General features: G+C 51.8%; 1 protein-coding gene across 5 annotated transcripts in view; it reads right to left on the reverse strand.

Moving 5' to 3' along the window:
* BAHD1 (bromo adjacent homology domain containing 1) overlaps positions 1-4263 on the reverse strand; it is a 36940-nt gene extending 32677 nt beyond the window's left edge. For 2 of the 5 annotated variants that reach the window (XM_085223969.1, XM_085223968.1), the window contains exon 1: positions 3947-4083. The gene's annotated coding sequence lies outside the window, so the exon portion shown is untranslated. Of the gene's footprint in view, positions 1-3931 lie in introns of all 5 variants that reach the window. The other 3 variants (XM_085223971.1, XM_085223967.1, XM_085223970.1) reach the window with 3 other exon arrangements.
* Positions 4264-6000: the final 1737 nt, after the last annotated feature.

Consider the following 6000-nt stretch of genomic DNA (forward strand, 5'->3'; position numbering starts at 1 on the left):
CAGCACCAAGAGCACCACAAGAGCAACTATGCTGCTGCACCACTCTGCTTCTGCAGGGGATGGAGATGGCCACGACACATGCAAAGCCTCCCTGCCCTGCTCTCTCCATCACTGTGAGGCTGGTCTTCATCCCAGTGCTGCAGTCAGCACCTCACGAAATCCCCTACTGCAAGCCGGGACGCTCAAACAGCAAAGGAAGAATTGCAAAAAGAACAGCTGGAAGCAGCCCTTAGCAGTAAGCAAAGCAAACATCTTAATGAAGATGCATCTGCAAGGCAGGATTTTTAGAAGGTGGTAGGAGGAGTACTCCTGCATGAAAAGCTTCAAGTGAGACCCTGGTCGTGCTGTGCTCTCAGTGAGCCGATGCACATTCCTTTCCCGTCTTAATAGGTGTTTATTTGCCATGCTCCGCTGCTAACAGTGTAGTTACACACACCAAGTGTGTTTGCTCAGAACCACCAGTCTCACAGCAAACTACACTGTGTGTTTTCATGGTTCTTTAACCATCCAAGGAAGGACCAACCATCCCAGCCACCGAAAGCAAGCAAGCCCAGGCACTGCTTGAGCACACCAGGCAAAGAGCACAAGTGTCCCACATCTCATTTTCAGCTTGTTTGCAGTCAGCAAACACACCCCTGCGGAAGATATTCCTGAAATCCAGTGCTTACCAATGATGAGCTGAGTATAGGAAAAGCAATCATGTTTCCAAAACCGTTATCCTCTCTTCAGCTACTCCCACCCAGCTGGAGGCTGGATGCCCTCAGCTCAGTGACTTCCACCACAAACTCACCTGAAACATTCTTTGGGATTCATATTAATGCATCCACACTCACTCAGAGACTTAACGTGTAAAGAAAATATCTAACAAAGAGGCTCAGGCTGCCTGCCTCTCCCAGCTGACCACATTTGGTGCACCCAGCCAGCTTCATTTTCTACCCTGTCTTCTATGGGGTTTTGCTTGCATCACAAGAGAAGAAATAACGTTTAAGAGATTAATTAAATCCCAATTCCCAAATACTGACAAGTGAGAGAACAGGTGCAAAACGAATTCATCTTAAACCAGATTTGCATTTATTCTGCTTAATGATACCCTATGCTTTTGCTTTAATGACAACATCACTCCCTCATTTCACACTAACAGTATTGCCTTCATCCCATTCTTTCAAGGGAGGATTCTTCACTTTCACAGAAACACTGCAACTTCCTACTTAATTTTACTTCTTTCCAGTAAAAGTAAATGCCAACAATCAAGTTTGGGCAGCAAGTGGATGAAAGCCTATTGCACTTTCCCAACCAATTATATTTCTTTCTGTATTGAGAAACAAATCCATCAGTTTTAGATTTAAACACATCTTCCCTATTCAAAGGATACCACTCGCCATCATGTGGAGGTTGTAAGTGCAAAAACTTGAAAAGGGTTTCACAACAGTCTCATTAGAGGTAATTCCTGCATTCAAGAGCAGTAACCTGGCCATGCATTTTAATATATCTGTGTACTTTTTTTCCCCACTAAAAGTGTGCAGAGATTGCTGCTGGATGGCTAGTAACATTTCCAAAGAATCACCCTTTGCCCCGAAGGCTTCCAGAATTAATTGGGAAGGGCATGGCTCTCTGTGAGTACCAACTAGAAAACTCTTTCCTTCTTCCTTTTCTCCCCTTTCCAGACTTTACATCCAGAAGTTACCAATGGTCCTCAACCTTCACCATTAGAGGAAATACTGAAGATTGATATAAGTCTGCAGGCACAAAAATAAACAAATTCAACACAGCTCATCAGTAACCTGCTGACAAAGACATATTGGAAAGTGAAGCAAAGCAAAAGAGATCATCAGAAAACCTTATGGGCTGGGAGGAAAGCCCCTAGAAGCTACCACACTTCCCTCACCATCACATGCAGAGTTATCTGGGATGGTGCCAGCCCGTGGCACCACACAGAGTTTTTAACTTTACTGCTTCTTTAGGGTGTTTATTTTCCAGATTTCTCAGTTATCCAAACTGCCGTTACATGTATTATAACAACACAATAGCTGTAACTTCATTAGTTTGGCTCCTTGGGCAGGAAGCAGTGGTTTGTTACTGTCACGGGCTACATTGCTACAGTTAACTGATAGGGAACAAAAATCCACACCATTTGCACTTCTGGCCATACCTCCACAGCACTACATTCACCTGCTTGATTTCCCAAAAAATAATGACCAAAAGCTGTCTCAATAGGATATCCACCAGTCCCCCAGTCCATACAGCCCCACAATCATACAGTAACAACCAACATCATCGGTATCAATTTGCCCAGCAAAAGGAAAAATCCCACAGAAATAATAAGGTTACCAGGCTGGCAACAAGGTATTGCAGGTTCTAAGAAAGACAAAGCACAACCTCAAACTTAGTCAGAAGAACCCAGCAGCTTCTAAAACAGCAGCATTTGGGCTACAAAAGTAACGTTCCAATTGCTTTTACCCCCAAACACAACAGTTCTCAGTAAAATTGTGCCATTCAATCATCACTGTCAGTCCATGCCAAAGGCAGCATATCCAGGAAGGATTTTCCACTCCCACAAAGTTATCTCACCCACAAGATTGGGGTTTTCCAGCTGATTTTATACCTAGGAGCAACGCTACTTGTCACCACAGACATAGCAGTTAGGAAATCCACGCTGCTGCTCCATCGGTGCACTGAATTAATTAGGAAAACAAACAGAAATCAATGCTTAAATAAATTAAAAAAAAAAATTGAAGTGCTGGTAAATCAGCCTAACGCACACTTCACAACCACGAGCAAGTATTCAGAGAGCTCCAGCTGAACTCAGGAAGGACTGAGATAGCTCAGAGATGACACATACGAAGGATGGCTCAGGATGAACACGTTAGCAGGATATTCCTGGTAAAGCCACCAGCGGCACGCTGCTATTTCAACCACATTCACGTTTCAAACGCATTAATCCATCACACAACGACAGGAAGCCTTCAGCTGATAACCTGAAGACCCCAAAAATCAAACGCTCATCAGCAGGACCAAAGAGCTCGAGCCTTCAATTGCACCTAAGCGCTGAATGGATCGAGTATCCCAAAGCTCCCGACAATTCTGACTTCGGGCCGGTGGGGGGGAGGGTGGGGTGTTAAAATCCAACCAAACCCTCTTCCATAAGGAGAACGGGAAGGAAGAGGCAGCGATGAGAATAGACCCCAAATGCTGTTGGTTTTTTTTCCCCCTTTATCCCCCTCAAGTTCCAAAGCTCGGCCCGGTCACATGCGCCGGTCTCATGGAAGCAGCTGGAAAAGAGGGAGCCAGCGAAGCCGCCTCCATTAGGAGCTCCGCTACACAAAAGAAGAAGAGGAAACGGAGCAACGAGTCCAACGGGGAGAGATGTGCGAAGGGGCAAGTGCAGCACGAAGAGGAAGGGGTGAAGAGATGGGGCTGTAAATCCAAACTCGGGCACGGCTCCTGAGCCACCTGCACCGGGCGCGGGGCAAAACGGGGAGAAAGTCCCACAAATCGAGGAGCCCGTAGGGGTGCTGGAGTGGGGGTTCGGACTGGGGTCCTACAAAACGCAGCCGCCCGATGCCAACTTCTCCCTCGCACAGCCACGCAGGGCCGTTCCCCTCAGGACCCGCTTCGGAGGAACCCACGCGGGGACGTTCCTGCACGAACCACTTCAGGGAGACCCACGCGGCGCCGCACCCCCTCCTCAAGGGACCGCCTCGGCGCTGACCCACGCGGAGCCGCTCCCCCTCGGGAGCCGCCCCCCCCTCCCCGGCCCCGCCGCCTTTGTCCCGCCGAGCCCCGGGGGAGCGGCCCCGCCGCAGGCCTGGCCCCACTCCCAACCGCCGCCCGCACCTGCCCGCCCGGGCCCGGCCCCCCACCTGCCGCTTCCCAGCCCCCCGTGCCCAAAGTTCCCCGGGGCTCCGCGGCCCGGCACCTGCTCCCGCCTCACCGCGTGGGGACTCACCCCGGGTGGGGCGGGATCCAGCGGCGCCCGAATGCCGGGCTCCGCGCTGCTGCGTCAGCGCCGCTTCCTCCACCAGCACCGGGATGGGGATGAGGCGCTCTCCCCCGCCGCCGCCGCCGCCGCCGCCGCCCGCCCTCGCCGCAGGGCGTCGCGATCCGGCGCGGCCCGGGCGGGCGGCGCGCAGAGGCCGGGAGCGGGGCGGGGGCCGGAGGGAGGGGAGGGGGGGGCGGGGGCTGAGGGAAGGGAGAAGGGGGGTGGGTGAGAGAGGGAAGGAGGCGCCGCCGCTACCGCCGCCGCTCGCCGCGAACTCCCCGCAAGCCGCCCAGCCCCTCCGTCCTCCTTCCTGCTTCCTCGTCCACAGCCAATCGCCGCCCGCCGCTCCGCCGCTCACTTCGCCGCGGCGACCAATGGCGGCCGGCCCTGCTCGCCGCCGTCGGCCAATCGCCGAGCGCGGCCCCGCCCCCCGATCCCGCCCCTCAGAGCCCCCCCCCGCCACCCCTCTGCTAGCCTCGAGGGAGTCCCTCACAGCCCCGCCAGCCCTTCGCCCTCGCGCGGGCTCTGCCCCTCCCCAGAGCCCTCTGCCCGTCCCCAGGGGTTCGTTGACAGTCCCCGGGGGTAGGCTTCACACCAAGGGGCTACAAACAAAGGTTGAGGGGCCCCGTGCGAGCCCCTGGACCCTTAGCTTTCCTCAGACAGCCTCCCCAAGAGAGCGGCTGCAACGGGCGGTTTCCTGAGGAGAACCCGCTCCCGCCCAACTGTCACCCCTCAGGGCCGCTTTATTTCCCATTGTTTGTCCCCTTTATGCGCCGTACTATGAAAAAGTTTCACTTCACAGGGTGGAGGGGAGAAAAACTTGGCGTGGGTGGCACACGAGAGGTCATGCTGATGGTGCAGCCATGAAGAAGGGCAGCCCTATTGCTTGATGCAAAGATGGTCACAGTTTTGTGTCAGTATATGGCAATCTTGGGCATTTCCATCCCCCTCGTAGGCTTAAATTATGGCATAAAAAAAGGTCACTTGGTCAATAACTGGGTTCCCCACTGCTTGGCTCGATGTCCTCACCACAGTGCCCAGCCCAGAGGACTCCTCCAACACAAACCCTTCCAACACAGACTCCTCCAACAGTCCCAACACACAGAATCAATTCCTTTCTCCTCCCAATCAGCATGGCAGCCAACCCTCTCCACATTTTGACAAAACTGGTTTAAAAACCCACTGGTGATACATTGTTGTATCACAGATACTGTGTCTTGGGTTGGTTCAAGTTTCAGGGTGGTATTTTTTTTGTTGTTGTTAGCTTGTTTTCACTCCTCAACTTCTGAGAAGTTCAGAGCATGGAACAAGCAACTGGGAGGGAAAAATCATAGAATAAAAATCATTTGCGTTGGAAGGGACCGTTAAAGGCCATCTAGTCCAATTTCTCTGCAATGCACAGGGACACCTACAGCTCCATCAGATGCTCCCATCCAGCCTAACTTTGAATGCTTCCAAGGACAGGGCTTCCACCACCTCTCTGGGCAACGTACACCACAAGTTAAGCCTCCTCCAGCTCTAAGAGTCTACTTGAAATGCAGCAAAGCTGCAGGAGACTAGGAGGCTAACGTGCTTTTTTTTCTGCCCTTCTCTTGGAGATCCAAAGGACCTAGCAAGAAAGAGCAAAATCTGTCTGCTGTGATCTTGATCTTTGCCTGGCTCAAGGTCTATACAGGATGAAATTGAGAATTCAACTATTTGGAGGCACCGACTCAAAAAAAAAAAAAAAAAAAAAAAAAAAAAAAGTGTGGTTTCCTTAAATTTTAAGCCAAAGGTTCATTCTTTCCTCTGCATTCAATGTGTACGATAATCCAGCATTTTCCCCCAGTCAGAATTTGCAGGCTCCTACACACTAACCAAGTAACCCTGTGGATAGTGTGGGGTTGGTAGCACTGATTTCATGCGTGGGAAGAAGGACCAGCACTTCTTCCCCTAGTTGAGCCCCACTTTATTGTGTATCAGTGAATCCTGTTGACCACCGTGTTTCTAGAGTGCCGTAGGAGAAGAGGAATCCCATCCAG

The sequence above is a fragment of the Meleagris gallopavo genome, chromosome 5 (assembly GCF_905368555.1).
Source record: "Meleagris gallopavo chromosome 5, MGAL_WU_HG_1.1, whole genome shotgun sequence".
Classification (NCBI taxonomy): domain Eukaryota; kingdom Metazoa; phylum Chordata; class Aves; order Galliformes; family Phasianidae; genus Meleagris; species Meleagris gallopavo.